We start from the raw sequence: 18,330 nt of genomic DNA on the forward strand, positions 1-18,330 counted from the left end.
ATCCATTAAAATATCTCCAGTTCATATTTCTAGATATATTACACAGAAAATACTGAGCACATTCACTCAACCTCTATCACCACACCATCAGTGTTGCTTATATCATAGGGTCTATAGCGTGAAAAATATCTTGTCAACCTTACATTGGAGTTTTTTTTTTTTTTTTTTTTTTTTTTAAACGTACATCGTGAAAAATTTCTTTTAGACAGTTTATATTATAAAGAAAATTTTGATCAAGTAATGTAATATCAAGTAATTTTGAAATCGGCTGTGCAATAGAAAATATGTGTTAACCTTCAACATTGTACACGACAATAATAATACGTAAAACATTGCTTTATAAGGAGTAGGAAACATTGTAATATTATACACAGTCCAGTAACGATCAGCAGTACCTTTTGCACAATTGCCGAGCCGTTTCAGAACGTTTGTGTCCGTCAGACCTTCTGAAGAAAAAGCCTGGACCAATTGTCATATCCCAACGGTTGAAGACAGCTTCTCGAATTTTCCGATTATATATTAGCACCGAAAATCCCGAAGAACCACTTCATTGGCTTGCACAGTATGTCAGCAAAATATATGCATGTTTGGTTTGAGATATAGGGTAATTCTTTTCTCACCAATGGGACGAAACACTTGTGTCTACTCGCTCGATCTGCATCCATTCTTCCAGAGAAATTAAGAATGATCGTGTATACCGTGATTAGCTCCAACGCTTACTTTGTCCATCCGGAAAACTTGTTATTGGCAATGATCACCGGCAGGAGCCATGATATCCAATTTTTAGGATGGAGAAGAATAAAAGTGTTGGCAGAGAAATAGATCAAGTCAACGTGAATTCGTTGTTCTGACTGTAAACTTAGACGCAACTAAATATCATGAGATTATCCATTGGTTTTCACCGGATGTCAATGAGCTACCATTAACAAGAGAACTTTCTTCGAGCCAGATAGAAGAGAATATTAGAACGACGGCTACAGCTTCTGAGGAAATTCAAATGTTTTCCGTGCCATACGCAAACGGTGGAGAGGATGATAAAACTAGTTACAGAAGCGTCAGCATCAGTATGTAAAGTGGATCGAAGAGATTTTTTTATCAGGCCAAAATTAGAGACTCGAAAAAAAAATTAAAAGGTTTAATTCCAAGCAGGACTGTCAAATGTAAATGAGAAAAAACGACGGAAGCAAGTGGGTGGAACTCGATTTCCAGCTACTTCCTCGTGGTGGGTTCTGAGAAGTTTCGGAGGGTATGTGCCGAAACGAGCTAAGAGCTGCACGGGAAGGTTTGTTTAACTGATTATAATTTTTAACACATACGAACAATATCGCATCTGACTTTTCTGTTGCGTTTTATTTTCAGCCTCGGAATGCTTCAGTGTGAAAAAAACCAAAGGTTATAGCTGTGCAGCATAATTTTTTTCGTAGTGGCGTGCGGGTTGCATTTTCGCAGCGATAAAAATATTCAGGTCCCATGAAACAATGGAAAGGGCTGACCAAAAAAAAAATCAGATTTTGTGTGTAGAATACTACTAACACGAGGCAACTTTTCCGCAGCCCGGCCTACCCTATTGTCTAAAGATAATTACACCAAACAATATAGAGTTAGCGCAAAAAGTATTCATACTCCTAGAAAATGGAGCAAAAAATAAATTAGTTTCGTCATATTCATTAAAATGTTCTATGGAGTAGTTATTTTAGAGTTATAAATAATTTATTTAGGTGTATCAATGCTTTTACACTTTCCGTATGGTCGTTGCTTAGTACTGGTGAGCTATGTACGAAAACATTAAAAAACTCGTATAAAATTTTGCAACAAGATAATTACCCATTTACTTATATTTAGAAAAAAATGTATGTTCATGTAACAATTGGTGTAATTTCTGTGATTTTTTTTATTTCTACCTGTTGGATAATTGAAATGTTCCTTGCAATAGGTACAAATATTGTTATTTGAGTTTCTTTGTTCCTTCTTCTTTCAAAATGTTGTAAACGCACAAATGTTCCAGGAAATAATTTAAATGTTCCTTTTTCACAGCTTCACGAAACCTCCTATATTTTTTAATCATTATTTCCTTAGCCCTAAAAGCCAAACATCCTACACATGCATATGCATTTACAGCTCCTGATATAAATGATTTTAGCACTGATCTTAACAACGTCACATCTAATGAATTTCTTAAAGCACTGAAATCCTTTCCTTCAGGATCGGCTGGTGGTTTAGATAGCATGCGCCCTTCAATTATCAAGGATTTGATACTATATAATAATCAAGATTCTAAAGATCGCCTAATTAAGAACATTTGTGAGTTTCTTTCAAAGATTATATCAGGTAATGTTCCTAAAGAAGTAAGACCCATTTTCTTTGGGGCATCCTTAATAGCCTTGACAAAGAAAAATGGCGGTATCAGACCCATTGCCATTGGGAATGTTTGGAGGAGACTTGCATCCAAGATTATCTGTGGGAGGATTAAACAACCACTACTCCAATTCCTTGCTCCACACCAACTTGGAGTAGGCGTTCAACATGGTGCGGAAGCGGCAGCACATACAGCACGTATCTATTACTCATACCATCATCAGAAGCCCAAAGCTTTCTTAAAAATAGATTTTAGGAACGCATTCAATGAAATAGACAGATATACAATGCTATCTATCGTCAAACAAAATTTTCCTTCGATATATCCCTATGTACACCAAAGCTATGCTGAAGCCAGTAATTTATATTATGGCAAAGATATAATCTTATCAGAAAGAGGAGTCCAACAAGGTGATCCTTTAGGTCCAGCATTATTTGCCGTAACATTGCAGCCTATAGTCAATAATATCAAGACAGACTTAAATATCTGGTACCTCGATGATGGTGCAATAGCTGGAGATCCAGATATTGTATTAAATACATTGAAAATGATCAACACACAGGCAGCTACAATTGGTCTGCAACTAAATTTCTCGAAATGTGAAATCAGCTTTCTTGAAACTACAAATGAACAAAAGCACACACTGTTTTCGTCATACAACCAAGTAGCTCCAGGTATCCAATTAATGTCGCCATCAAACGCTTTCCTCCTTGGAGCTGCTCTCTCAGCTGAATCAAGAAGAACTCTATTAACTGAGAAGATTAACCAGTTGGACATGTATTTCTCACGTCTATCATCAATATCTGCTCATTCTGCCTTTTACTTACTAAGAACATCATTTTCCATCCCAAGATTATTATATTTCCTGCGATGTTCACCTTCATGGAAAGAAGAGGATTTACTAGAAAGATATGACAACAGTATAAAATCTGGTTTGGAGTCTATCCTAAATTGTGTCCTTGAGGATAGCACATGGCTTCAGGCATCTCTCCCAGTTAATCTTGGTGGATTAGGCATTCGAAGAGCCTTAGATTTGGCTATTCCCGCCTTCTTGGCATCATTCTACGGCTCTCAATGTCTAATAAAATCACTTCTCCAACAGAACAACAATCTCCACTGGGATTCTGAAGTTCATGATTGTTCGTCTACATGGTCATTGTTGGTGGGCTCCGATTTACCCGACCTCAGTTTCAGGGCTAAACAATCCACATGGGAAGAACCTATCATACAATCAAATTTTTCATTTTTACTACAGTCTTCCGACAACCCAGAGGACAAGGCCAGACTGATCGCTGCATCGTCCATTGAGGCAGGTGCTTGGCTCAAAGCTTTGCCCTCACGTCCTCTAGGCCTTCACCTGAATGATGAATCTTTTAGAATAGCAATTGCGTTAAGACTGGGAGCAGATATTTGCGAACCCCATAAATGCCAAGCGTGCAAAAATCCTGTTGACAAAAAAGGACTACATGGTCTCTCCTGCATAAAAAGCACAGGTAGACATCCTCGACACTCGAGCTGCAACGACATCATTGTGAGAGCACTCATCTCCGCAGGTGTACCGGCAATAAGGGAGCCAAATGGCTGTAGTAGAACAGATGGAAAAAGACCAGATGGGATGTCCTTAATTCCTTGGAAGAAAGGTAAAGCCTTAATTTGGGACTTCACATGCACAGACACTTTTGCACCTTCCAACCTTCCTTTCTCTTCAATCCAGGCGGGCAATGCAGCAGGTCGGAAAGAGATAGAGAAAAGACGAAAATACAACAACCTTATGGAAAAATATCAATTCGTACCAGTTGCAGTTGAATCCGGTGGCTCGTGGGGAAGGGAAGGCCTAAACTTTATAAAGGAAGTAGGAAAACGCATCACACAGTTATCCGGTGATGAAAGGGCAACCAGCTTCCTAATTCAAAGAATAAGCATGGCGGTGCAGAGAGGTAATGTAGCTTCAATACTAGGAACCATACCTCCTGGTAAAGCACTGGAGGAGATTTTCTTACTTTAAAAACAAGAGTAATGTGTCCATATTGTTGTACACTAATTATTTTTCATTGTTATTTCGATGTATATTAATGTTTTAAAATTGGCTACCTAGCAAAACTTTTTTTTTTTTGGGGGGGGGAAAATATGTTTATGAGACAAATCAAATATTAAGGGATATAATGATGCTAAAAAAGAAGAAAATATCTACTTAAAAAATCATGAATACCTACTCATAGATGTTTAACCAATGTTTGTATAATAATTAAATCAATTATTTCCTTTATTTTTTCATTAGTATTGGAAAGCCTGTGATAGGCAATAGACGTTTAACTTGCATGTTGCTATTATTACCTTCCCAATAAGTACTATTTTTACGAAGTCATTTGCATGCCGGTTGGGAGGATTGCGTGCTGTAGTGAAATTTAGAGTTATTTCGGCGGTAGTTCACTACCAGAAGCCACCCCTTCCGAACTGGTCTAAATGTAGTAGTCAGACGAAGAATGTTCTGGGAGATGGCAGCAATTCTCCAGGAGACAAGTTGGCGAAAATCATAGTGATTGATACGGCAACTTGGACATTAATTCCTGGCGTGGCCAGAGTGACTTTAACGGCTGGGACATTGCGAGGTGGAAGGCATCAGGAAAGCAACAATCTATTTTTCCTTATTTGCTGACAGTAGAAAGAGAATATGTATGTACACGAGCAAAAGTGCATTCACACTTCCAATTTTCATATTCTGCAACATTAGACAACCAACAATACTCTTTAAGTTGGTTGGTTGAGAACAAAAAGGGTTCTACAAGTGCAATAGTTTGTTTAAAATATGTCAATGTAGCAAACAGCAAAAATAGAAAAATAACCATGCCTCTCCAACGAATGAAATATCAGATAGAACACGCCTCTTAGTATCTACACAGCAATTGATATCATGAGAAAGTTACAAAGAAATCTCATATAACCTTAGATATATCAAGGAAAAATGGATGTTGGTCAAACATTCATTTTATTTCACAGGTTACAGTATTTTGTAAAATCTCCAGATCGAGAATATTTTTTTATCAGCAAAACGATTGTAGTTTTCATTTTTTTTTTTAATGTATTATTATGTAGGCTTTCAGTTTACGTTATGAACGGGACATTTCTGTGTACAAAGGAAACCTAATTGGAGCATATTTAAGAAAATTTTCCCTAGAAACGTCCCTACTCGCGATTCTTTTAGTATTATGTGGCATCACTGCAAACTACGTCAATAATAAAATGTATTTGTGTGTCCCATTTCATGTTCAACTTACAAAGAAAATTTCATCTTGATCCATCAAATAGCAGCAAAGGAAATCCGTTTTTTATAGTTTTCACAGAGTTCATAATAGATTTTCATGAAAGTACGAGTATGACTTTATGTCAATGTTCCGACCGTCAGTGCAACACTGGAACTAGTTATACCTCGATCGATTTGAAAGAGTGTAGACTTTCAGTTTACGTAACGAACGAGACATTTATGCGTACAAAGGAAAAATAATTGAAGGATATTTAAGAAAATTTTCTTAAAAAAAAATAAAAAAAAGGCCCTTCTCGCGATTCTTTTAATTATTAAGCGGCAACACTGCTAACTAGGTGAATAATGAAATGTATTTAGATGTTCTGTTTTATGTTCAACTTAAACTGCAAATTTCGCGGTGATAACCTCCGGCCATCAGTTATAAAAGATTAATGTGTGTTCTCCCCCTTTTGATGTGATAATTTCCGAGGATTTGCATATCACTTCCACTTAAAAGGGTAAATATAACCTGCATGAGAGATTAGGTAAATCTGAGCTCTTGGAACGTAGCACTCCCGCCGTGGGCGGCCACGAAGGAACTCACACCTGTTGGTGGTGATTAAGAATAGCTCGCAGTAACAGTAAATCTGTTTCAATAACAAGCGGTGATGACCTCCAGCCATCAGTTATAAAAGATTCATCTGTGTTCTCCCCCTTTTGATGTGATAATTTCCGAGGATTTGTATATCAGTTCCACTTAAAAGAACAAATCATAAAACCTTCCTGGGGGATTTCTCGGTACTAGGAATCTGTCATAATATAACGAATGAGAAAATCAACTAAAATAATTTCTATCACTTGTTTTCTAAGAAAAATAAAACGGAACATTGACACAGTCATACTCATACTTCGATGAAGGTCAATTATTATGAAAATTGTGAAGACTATAAAATACATATTTCCTCTGCTGCTATTTGATGGATCAAGACGAAAGTTTCAGTTTAAGTTGAACATAGAATAGGACACATAAATACATTTTATTATTCACGTAGGTTGCAGTGTTGCTGCGTAATAACTGTACATTGACACAGTCATACTCGTACTTCCATGAAAATCCATTATTATGAACCCTGTGAAGACTATAAAGTACATATCTCCTCTGCTCCTATTTGATGAATCAAGACGAAATTTTCAGTTTAAGTTGAACATAAAACAGAACACCTAAATACATTTTATTATTCACCTAGTTAGCAGTGTTGCCACGTAATAACTGAAAGAAACGCAAGAAGGGACTCTTTCCTAAATAGGGAAGTAGGGAAATTTTCTTAAATATCCACCAATTATTTTTCCTTTGTACGCAGAAATGTCTGGTTCGTTACGTAAACTTAAAGCCTACACTCTTGCAAATCAATCGAGGTATAACTTGTATCAATGTTGCACTGACAGTCGGAACATTGACATAAAGTCATATTCGTACTTTCATAAAAATCTATTATTATGAACTCTGTTAAAGCTATAAAAAACGAATTTCCTTTGCTGCTATTTGATGGATCAAGATGAAGTTTTCTGTGTAAATTGAACACGAAATAGGACACACACATACATTTTGTTATTCACGTAGTTTGCAGTGTTGCCACATAATAAGTAAAAGAATCGCGAGAAGGGACTTTTTAGGGGAAATTTTCTTATATATCCCTCAATTAGTTTTCCTTTGTACACAGAAATGTCCCGTTCATATCGTAAACTGAAAGCCTAAAGTCTTACAAATCGATCAAGGTATAACTTGTTCCAGTGTTGCACTAACCGTCTGATCTACGGTCATTTAAAGATATTCCATCGATGTCTGTAAATATACACGGGTGCTAAAGGGTTAAAGGCTCCAGGACCCAGGTGTTGCACTTATATGTTGATCAACAACTATTTTTTGATTCTAAGGACTCTAAGGAACATTTCTAATATAGTGGCAAAAGTTCCCGGGGTGGGGGCAAGGTATCACTACCTTGGCCCTTGGTCTATAGAAAACATGTCATATGTTTCAAATATGACAGTCATATTTTTTGCGCACATAACATGAATTTGTCTAATTTAATCCCCAGTTTATGATACATGCATGTTTTTATTAGAAGCATACAGGATGTCAAATGAATACGAGTCTTTCTTCTAATACGCTGTAATATACCATTCACTATCCTTGATTATATTTTAAGTAAACGAGAACTGTAATTTCGTAAATAATAAACAAAAATGAACTAAAACATAATGAAATATGAATATTGATGAATTTTTCTGATAATATTTCAATTGGAGATATCTCCACTCTCTTTTTTTTTTTATTAACATGTGCATGATTCTTGCATCTGATCTCTAGTTTAAGAACTTCGAGTAAAGAGAAGTCATTATTCACCTTGCAAGAACAAATTAAATTTAAAAGTATTAAAATTGGCTTACAGTGGATTTGATCCTATGACCACACGATTTCTAACCTTGTGCCAATAACACCTCCGCTATTCTTTCACTTCTTCCGATGTCTCCTAACATGTGTTATGTCATGAAATCGTTGTCGGAGGGAGAAAGAACGGAAACAAAAGTTTGATTTTTTTAAATTCTCATTAACGTCTCGCTTTCGAGATGAGAATCGAGACGAGACGAAAAATATCGTAAATATTTCTCGTCTTATCTCGATTTTCGGAATAGTGTATGTCTCAAATTTTACATAAGTTAGTCTCCATTTTAAACGGGTTTGCACATCCAGGCTCCTAACTATCATTTACGATCACTCCAACCCCAGTCATTTCATAGATTCAAACATCTGGAACAGGAAACTACTTTACTCAAAAGTGGCTCAGTGAAGACTTATGAACTGGTGGAGCAGTTTGGGTCAATAGTCTAGTAATCAGAAGTTTGTGTGTTGAAACCCTGTAGTAAGTGATCGTTTTGTTTTTTTCTTAAAAGTGTGTTCCTATTTTCATCAGAGGACTGAGAACATTTCTTTCAATTAATCTTTGGTAACTACTTCTCTCTCAGATTCGATTAGAAGGGTACATTATATGAATTACAAATCTAAAATTCAGAGCTGAGAACAAAATATTAAGTATTTTCAATATTTCATTATTATCCTTTGATTTGTAACGAAAAACTAATTATAAGCATTGATGATTTCAGAAGATTCTCCACAGAGGATGGTCAATGATGAATGAGATAAAACATTATTAGTCTACTTTGAGCAAGATCGAAGATATGGCCACGAAGGGGAAAATTTATATCGACAAGGCTTCAAATTCTCCCACAGATCATGTCCTGAAATCATCACTGTTTGAAAGGTTTTCTTAACAAATAGCATATTACATTTATTTCTCGTTCTAGGTTTTGAAATGGCAAAATCATAATTTTAAAGAGAATTATAATACGATAAGCATAAAGATTTATAAAACTAATGAAGTAAATTTTATTGTGTTGTAAGTTATCGATTTCTAATCGGATTAAAACTCGAATATTTGTTGGCATCGCACTTTAAAGTAAATCCTATATATATATATAATTCTTGCTGGGGAGCAATAAATATTTTTAATAAAATATTTTTACTATTAAATGTCGTATACACTTCATTTCCCAAAGCAAAACCTCGCAAATGTTTAGTGAACTAGTGAATATTATCAAATAAATTACCATTTGGTTTACGTAAATACTGCATCGCATGATTTGAAACTTTGTACTTTAACAACAACAACAACAACAACAACAACAACAACAACAACAACTACTACTACTACTACTACTACTACTACAACAACAACAACAACAACAACAACAACAACTACAACAACTACTACTACTACTACTACTACTACTAATAATAATAATAATAATAACAACATCTTAGCCATATCCTATAAGAATTTCTGGCTTAAATGAATTCAGCGTGGTCTTTATTCGAAGTTCTATTTAATCGAATCCGATAGAAATACAAAGAGAAACTTCGAGAACAGGTAAAAGAAGAATGATACTTTGGTGGGACTGGAACTAACGTTTAAGAGTTCTTTGCAATTTACAGACAAATGCCTTAGACATTTTTTCCTTTTCTTTAAGTTAACTCATTAACCGAATGTATCTGAGTAACTTGTCTCTATTTTCTACTCGGTTATACACGTTTTACTATCATTTGCATTAATCTTGAACGACAGGAACACAAACACAAAAACATCTAGGACAGTTAAAATTCAATACTTACCCCACCGGGAATCGAACCCGGACCCTGTACAACTAAGACACACGTGCTAGTCACTAGGCCAGCGGGGAGAGCGAATGAAATGTATTTTGTAGTGTCTGAAATTTATATCTATTTCACCCTGCTGTAATATGCCTATAATTTTTTTTAATGTTTACCGTATTCGTTAGTTTGAGGAATGGTATATGTATTGATATAGGTTCTATTACATATTCGCCCATAAATATTATATAAATTATCAGAATTATTCATGATCTTCCATTGAAATTCACTGGTGCATGCGCAGTAGGAACAGAAGAATGCAGTTTACTGACATTAGTCAGAATGTAAATTTCTAACAGGCTGTCAGAATTCCTTAATGGAAAGCAGTGGTTCCCAACCTGGGGACGCGCAGTTTCCTCCTGGTTGAGAATGAAGAGGAAGTAAAGGGGGTGAGAGCCACTGGAAGAAGTGAATTGTGAAATAAATAAATAAATAAATAAAGGACCACTTATAATGACTTTAAAATTCAGCTTGACAATTTTATAATGAGTTAAAAAAAATAATACTGTGCTAGGAGTGTATGTAAAAGGGATGGATAGGGATGCGCACGAGTCGAGACACACTTTGTAAAATTCGAGACGACTCGAGACAAACGTATTTCTCGACTCGACTCGAATGTCTCGAAAATCTTTCTATAATTTGTAATATTATTTTGAAGAAAGTACTCTTTCAGAAACACTCGGCACGAGAATTTCTGAAACTGCAGGAAGTGGCGAAAGCAGGGGGAAGCGACATCCAAACGTCGAGGTGTTAGGCGACCCTACCTCATTACATATGTCGGACGTTGTAAGCTGAGCAGACTGGTATAACAGGACAGGCAGCGAACTGCGTCGGAACTAAGATCAGAGTTTAATGCTAGGCCAAGTACAAGTGTGTCTGAACTAGTGTTGTAAAATTTAAGGAAATTTTGAACCTGTTGGTAAAAAACCTTTTTTTTTTTCGATTTCTTTCCGGAAAAATTGGAAACTGAAAAAAATAAAAAAAAATGTTTGCTTTAGATTAATTTTACTAGTAATGATATATAAGTTCAAAAATTTCAATATTGCGAATATTAAAATATAGCACTCGAAAATAAAACTATTTCAATTATTATTTGTATTAAAATACTAGATTTACGCGTATATGTTTGTCCCCACAGAAAAGTTTATATGTTTGCCTCCAGTCCTTTCGACAATGAGATATGCTAGAAACGTGCCGTTTTCATTGGCCGATTCCAAATTTTGTGTAAATTGTCCAGTTCTAATGAATATTTAAAAAAAAAAAAAAAACATGGCCATTAGTTCTTTATTACATTTTTAGGGATACACTGGAAGTACTGAATTTTTTAAAAAGTAAAGCTTCATACTCTACGAGTTATATATTCCAACATCACATAGTTGTATATCTCTCAAGTGTTTGTTTCATGGCCAAATGATAAGAAAATGAAGGATAACCATTTCTGCAGTGTCAGATGCATCTTCATTGTTTTAGAGTTTTTTTAATGAACTCCGTATATAACACATAATTAATTGTGTGTGTAATTTATTTACTTATTACATAATGCATGCAAAAAGAAAGAAAACACTGGTCATTTATGAATTAGAAATTCCAACCACAAGTCGGCTCAAATCTTGCAAACGATGCGAGATATTGAAAAAAATAGTCGAAAAAATTTCCCCTTTATGATACCCCTTGCCGATTTTTATGAAGGCGTTCTTCACTTGTATCTCTAAAGGGATATGTACAGATATCAGGAATGACAAGGAGATTCATGCTCATATGTGACTGATGCGCTGTGTAGAGAGCGCAGGTTCAGCTAGTTGAAAATTAATAGCCTGCACTTACTTCTGTTATGTCCTTTATTCGTGGACGTGCATTAATTACAGAAGTTACAGTTACAGTTAAATACAGTTACATGCATTAATTACAGTTTCATACAAACCTACCAACATGAAGTGTTCTGTTGCAACAAATAGGTCTCTTGAATAAAACTGAGTTCTCAATATGCTCTTTGGTCTGGGGAAGTTTTGTTAATTTTAACCAATTACTTCTTAAGAGAAAGAGCAGTAGGCAAATTTCAGTAATACTCATGCTCTAAAACATATAATTACTATTATTTAATATTCTAAAAAGACACATAAACTTTATGTACAAAATCCTGTATGCAATGAAATACATGTTTTCTAGTGCGACAGATCATCTATTACAATCAAAATGAAAGTGACTATATTTCTAACTTAGTAGCTCTTGAATCATCAGACCGACCTCGATAAAATTTTCAACATAGATGAGGTTCGGGATGGTTTGTATAATTTTACTTTGAAGGTGCAACTTGAGGGAAAGGGAGAGGGGAAAGTGACATATCAGTGTCGAATCCACAATTTTCGGGGTCGCTGAAATGAACAATGACACTTCCGATGCCATTTAAATCAAAATTCAGCCCCACAGCTTTAAGGAGGGAGGAGATATATAAAAATTATAGAAAATGAGCGATATTGGTGTCGAATCGATAGCTTTTGGGGTCGCTAAGATAAACAGTGACACTTCCGGCCGTTTAAATCCAAATTCAGCCCCACAACTTGATGGTGGGGATAATATATATATACATACATACATATATATATATTAGGGTGGTCCATAAATATCAATTTTCAGATCGGGCTGATCTCACCCCCTAAAATGATTCCATATGGGACTGAATTAAGCCAGTAGAAAAATCAGCTTCATTGAATAATATTAAATGGTGCCCCAAGCGACTTAAAATTTTGAATCCAATTACAGTACATCGTATATGGGAAAATCTGGAATAAACTCATGTAATTAGGAAACGGCTAAAGGTAATGCAAAGATACCCTGGATAATAGAAATAGAGGAAGAAACATATCTAATTTTGTATAGTACTGGCATTGCGGCCATCTTGAAATCCGCCATCTTGGATTCAGGTCAAAATTTTTAAATAGGAAGAGAGTCATGTGACATATCGTTTTGAGGTATCCTTTTACCAGAAAATCTGGCACTATTTTAAAGATAGCTTTAGTCATGTAAGAATTATTACCAGTGAAAAGATTTCTGCTTTTCAGATTAATAATTCTTACACGACTAAAAGTAAAGACATGAGTTTGGCGTGAAAAGAACGAAAGGGATATGCACGGCTTCAAACGAAAGAGGAACGCGAAAGAAAACGCACTTCTGAAAATAATTTGTTTGAACTTTATACGCCAAAAGACATGGAGCAGTTTAAGTAATGAAGAAGAAAACCCAGTTGAGAATGTTAGAGAAAATGTAAATACGAATGCGTGTGTGCCCGGACCGTCCAAGAGATGTAAAAGGGGGGAAAACTAATTTTATTACTCAAAGACTGGTAGCTCTTAATCGATAAAAGATCACTCATAGAGCAGCAATACATATTCTGACAGCGACGGCAGAGGCATTAGGCCATAATGTAGAGGAACTAGCAATAAATGGGTCTTCCATTCACCGATGCTGAGAGAAAATCTGTAGTAAAGTTGCACAGAACTAAAAGAAACAATTTCAGAGAGCATCAAGTGCGTTAGTTGTGCATTGGAACGGAAAACTACTGCTGAATTTGACTGGCAGAGAGACTGCCGGCAGGTTATCAATAATTATTACAGGAGATGGTCATGAGAGGCTAATTGGTGTTCCCATTTTGTCGTCATCAAGAGAAGAACCTATTGATTCTACTATAGTACATTCGCTTGAAGAATAGAACTTGGTAAAGTTCGTGCAGGCAGTTTATTGTGACACTACTCCTTGCAATATGGATCTTGCCAACGGTGCTTGCATTCTGCTAGAGCAGTAGCTCCAAAATAACCTTCTATACTTTCCTTGTATACACCACATTTATGAATTAGTTTTAAAACGTGTATTTGATAACTGTTGTGTTTCGTTTGCATCTGGACCGGACGTTCTCCTATTGAAGTGTTTTCAGAACGAGTGGTCTAGAATAGATTGCACTAACTTTATTCCAGGAATTGATGATGATGATGTAACAAACAATATTTCCGATGTAAGAAATGAAGTGTTGAATTTTGCTATCAAACTTGTAGAAGCAGGACACTGCAGAGAAGATTACAGGGAATTTTTAGAACTGACCATCATATTCTTGGGTGGCATACCTCCTTTAGGAGTTTTCTTTCGTTTGCCTGGAGCAATTCACCATGTAAGGTGGATGGGAAAAGCAAGCTACTATTTAAAATATTTCTCTTTCGCCAACAACTTCGTTTAACGAAGCAAATAGAAACGAGTCTTCGGAGAGTATGCGCTTTCTGATCCGACTATATGTTCACAATTGGCTTAAATGTGATCAAACATCCCATTCACCATTACAAGATCTACAATTTTTGAAAGATTTGTACAGTTAAAGACAAATAGATGCTGAATTATCTGAAGTGAGTCTTTCTAAATTTTCACGCCGACTCTGGTACTTGACGGAGGAACACGTAGCATTGGGGTTTTTTGATGATGGAGTTACCATAATGGAAAATCAAAAAATGGTTGAAAGAATTAAAAATATGAGGGGAAACCGTGAAGCAGCAAAGAGGCTTGACGCAAGAGATGATACCATAAAAATTCGTGTGAAAAGAGAAATCAGTGATTTTGTTACAACAAACAAATTTTCCTCGAGAGATTTAAAATACCCAAAGGGTTTCTTGACTGTGAACCGACTTCATGGCCAAATAACAATGACCATCTTCAAGGAAAGACAATAGTTTAATTCATACACGTAACAAATGGTGTGCAGAAAGGGGAGTGTGTAACTAATAGAAGATTACAACAACGTTCTTACGAAAAATGAGGAGCTCAAACATTTTCTTTTGCAGATAATGAAGGCCCACAAACAATCTTTTCCTATATGCGACAAAGTGAACTATGTAGCAAATAAGATTCATAACTTACCAAAAAGATACTACATAAATAAGGGATATTTCAATTTCTTCCAAGTTATAATTTTTCTTTTTCCTCATAATGGTCTATGAATCATTTTGATGAAAAAAAAACTTATTCGTAGTTCAAAGCGAAACAAGCAGTTTGTTTCAGGTTATGTAAAAGATTTCCAAAATTCCTGCATATCTGTGTTCCATAACTGCAATAAAATAACTACATGAAGCATTTTGTTTTTCACACGTAATAACTCTTACATGAATATAGGTAACTTAAAAATAATACCAGATTTGTGCATCTGGTGAAATGCTACCTCAGAAAGATATGTCACATGACCCTCTTCCTATTTAAAAATTTTGACCTGAATTCAAGATGGTGGACTTCAAGACGGCCGCCATGATAACATATACAAGATTAGGTTGGTCTCTTCTTCTAGTTCCATTATCCAAGATATCTTTTCATTTCCTTGAGCCGTTTCTAAATTACGAGAGTTTATTCCAGCTTTTCCCCATACACTATGTATTGTAAACGCATTCAAAATTTTAGGTCGTTTGGGGCACCATTTAAAATTATTCAATGGATCTAATTTGTCTCCTGGCTTAATTTGGTTCCATATGGAACCATTTTAGGGGGTGAGTCCAAAGAAATTCCTAAATTATTTTTCCCCATATAAATTTGGACCACCCTAATATATATATCTATATATACACAGATGGTGATCAGAAAAATGAAAACACCTGAACGATTATCAGATTAATATGTAACTTACCAGATTAATATGTTGTCGGGCCACCTTTCGCCTTCAGAACAGCCTTGATGCGACGTGGGATGGAGGCATAGAGGTCGTGAATGGTAGCAAGTGGAATTTTACACCATTCCTCGTGCAGGGCATCGGCCAGTTCTGTGAGAGAGAATGTAGGTGGAAATTGTCGCCGGAGTCGTGTTTCCAAGACGGACCACAGATGTTCAATTATGTTGAGATCTGGGGATTGAGCGGGCCAGAGGAGGTGTTGAACTTCTTCCCGATGTTCCTCAAACCACGCTGCAACAACGCCAGCTGTGTGAATGGGTGCATTATCATCCTGGAAGATGGCGTCAATGGGATGTAAGTGGTCTCCTAAAATTGCGACATAATCGTTGGCAGTGATTCGTTCGCTAAGTGTGACCACAGGACCCAATGAAAACCATGATATGGTGGCCCACAGCATCACCGAGCCGCCGCCATGTTTCACAGTTGGGCGGAGACACTGCAGATCATAAGCTTCTTTGGGCGTTCTCCACACATAGACACGGCCCGTGGTTGGGAATAGGGTGAAGGATGACTCATCCGACCATATCACACGTTTCCAGTCCTCACGGTCCAAGTTGCATGGTCGCGGCACCATTTGCGGTGTGCGAAAACGTTATGGTCCCTGATGAGCGGTTTGGCCCGTGCAACACGACCTCGTAAGTTCATGTCATGTAATTCGCGGCGGACTGTGATTGTCGAAACAGAGTGGGGGAGGTGCTGATTGAGTTCCTCCATCACTTGCTCCGCAGTGACACGACGGTTCTGCGTGACAGTGCGCTTTAATACCCGGCGTGACCTGTCACTCATGATTTTCTTCCGCCCACTGTTCCGCTTCCCCGATGTGGTTTTCCCGTGTGTTGTGTAGGCCGTCATCAACTTCGACACTGTCCCACGCGACACACCTAACACAGTAGCCGCTGCCGTCACACTCACTCCACATAACCGCTCACCAACAATTTACCCTCTTTGAAAATCTGAGAGGTCTCCCATTTTACACTACCTCCGTCTACTGCAGCCACTGGACACTGCTGTTTCACCGCGCCTGACGTAGTATGGAGACCGACCTAACACACCACCATCAGCGGTCCGGCGCTGCGGGCGCCACGACACCACTGCCAACCCATACATCTGACGTTGCCAACTACAGGTGTTTCCATTTTTCTGATCACCATCTGTATATATGTGTCGATTTTTCTGTCGGTACGCAACGGTACGGCATACTGGCACCTTTTAATGTTAGCGGAATATTTTGTTTTCTGTCTTAAAAATGGGTTGACAAGAAACTTAAAACAATACCAAATAGTAAATGTATACGTTTATTGAAAATCAGTTTTTTTTTGTTTGTTTTCGTTTTTTTTTTCTTTCAGGAGAAAGAGCTGCGAATCTGTTCCTTCTTGAAACCAGTTAATAATATTCAGAGACCTTTCCCTCGGTAGTACGTCCTCATGTTTCCATTTGTTGATTCCTTTTTCGCATGGTAATATAATTCATAAAGGCTCTGAACCGACCAGATTTTTTTCTGAAAAGACTGATGTCTCCCAACAAATTTGTGTGTCGCTAATTCAATGGCCATTAGAACTGGAAAGTTCAGGGTTGAATTCCTGAGATAAATAAAGCAATAATGCACAAGTGGACGGTAAGCAAAAGTCAGACTCTCTCTCTCTTTCACAAATGGGCTTTGAGTAAATGGAAATGTGCTTCAAGATGCAACATTCAATTATTTATACAAGCCGGCTACGTGTCTTTTGTTTTGGCCACGGGTGCAGTCCAAACTACCCTTTCCTCCTACCAATTTTACAATTTAGGATTTAGGTTCTTACGTTATGTGTAGTTTACCAAAGGACCACACAGATGTTATCGAAACTATTGTGCTATTGTTTCTTTTTATGTTTTTGCAGAAACGTCTTTGGATATCGAAGCCCGCTCACTTTTGTTACTTGCGGACACGTTGAGAAAAAGAATTTAGTAAACCATGCTTCCTGTCTAAAATCTTAGTTGTTTTTTTTTTTTTTTTTCGCATTGAGAAGCAACTTCAACTCGTCGCGCTCTCGAGTTTGTGCTCAGTTACAGGTGGAAAAGATTGAAGTTCCGACCACAGCGGCTCAAGAGATCCTGTGAATCTGAACATTTTGCAAGCGGCTTCGGTTTCGCGAACACTAAAACGTCGTGGGATGAATTTTCAGCAATGAAGTATCTTTCATTTAGTTGGTGGTTTGATTTGTTACGTGGTGTGGCAGACAAGAAAGCTGTAAATATGAATGAAAATTTAAATTCAATCTTAAACGTACATATGAGTATTTAGTGTGTAGAGAAACGTCGAGTAGTTTTCTCCAGATATGACAAAAAATATAGTCGCTTTTTTAAAATTGCCAAGGACCATGTGAGTATATTTCTTATCTTATGAACCATGCTTTAAAATATTATGCTGTCTTTTCGTAATTTACGTTGCTGTCTGCAGTAGGCTATAAAACGTACGCAGGGACGTACGCAGGAGATGAAATTTGGGGGTCTGGACCCCGAAATCCTTATTTTTGTGCAAATTTAATCTAATTCTAGGGACAAGTTTACAAATTTTAATATAATTTATCCTCAAATTAAACATGAACTTCCCCGAATATCCTTGACCCTTCCGAAATAAATAGGGAGCGCGGTGTCTCAGTGATAGAGCGTTCACCTCCTGTGCTTGGGGTCCCTGGTTCGGTCCCAGCTAGCGCCGTGTAGACTTTGTGGTGGACAAACACCACACTCGTGGGTTTTCTCGGGATTCTCCCGTTTCTTTCCACTCTTCATTGCAC

General features: G+C 36.9%; 1 protein-coding gene across 5 annotated transcripts in view; it reads left to right on the forward strand.

Moving 5' to 3' along the window:
- LOC145660611 (pleckstrin homology-like domain family B member 1) overlaps positions 1-18,330 on the forward strand; it is an 865,216-nt gene that overhangs the window by 242,837 nt on the left and 604,049 nt on the right. The gene's annotated exons all lie outside the window — the stretch shown is intronic.

This window comes from Thermobia domestica, chromosome 9, assembly GCF_964235325.1.
Source record: "Thermobia domestica chromosome 9, izTheDome1.hap1.1, whole genome shotgun sequence".
Lineage (NCBI taxonomy): Eukaryota > Metazoa > Arthropoda > Insecta > Zygentoma > Lepismatidae > Thermobia > Thermobia domestica.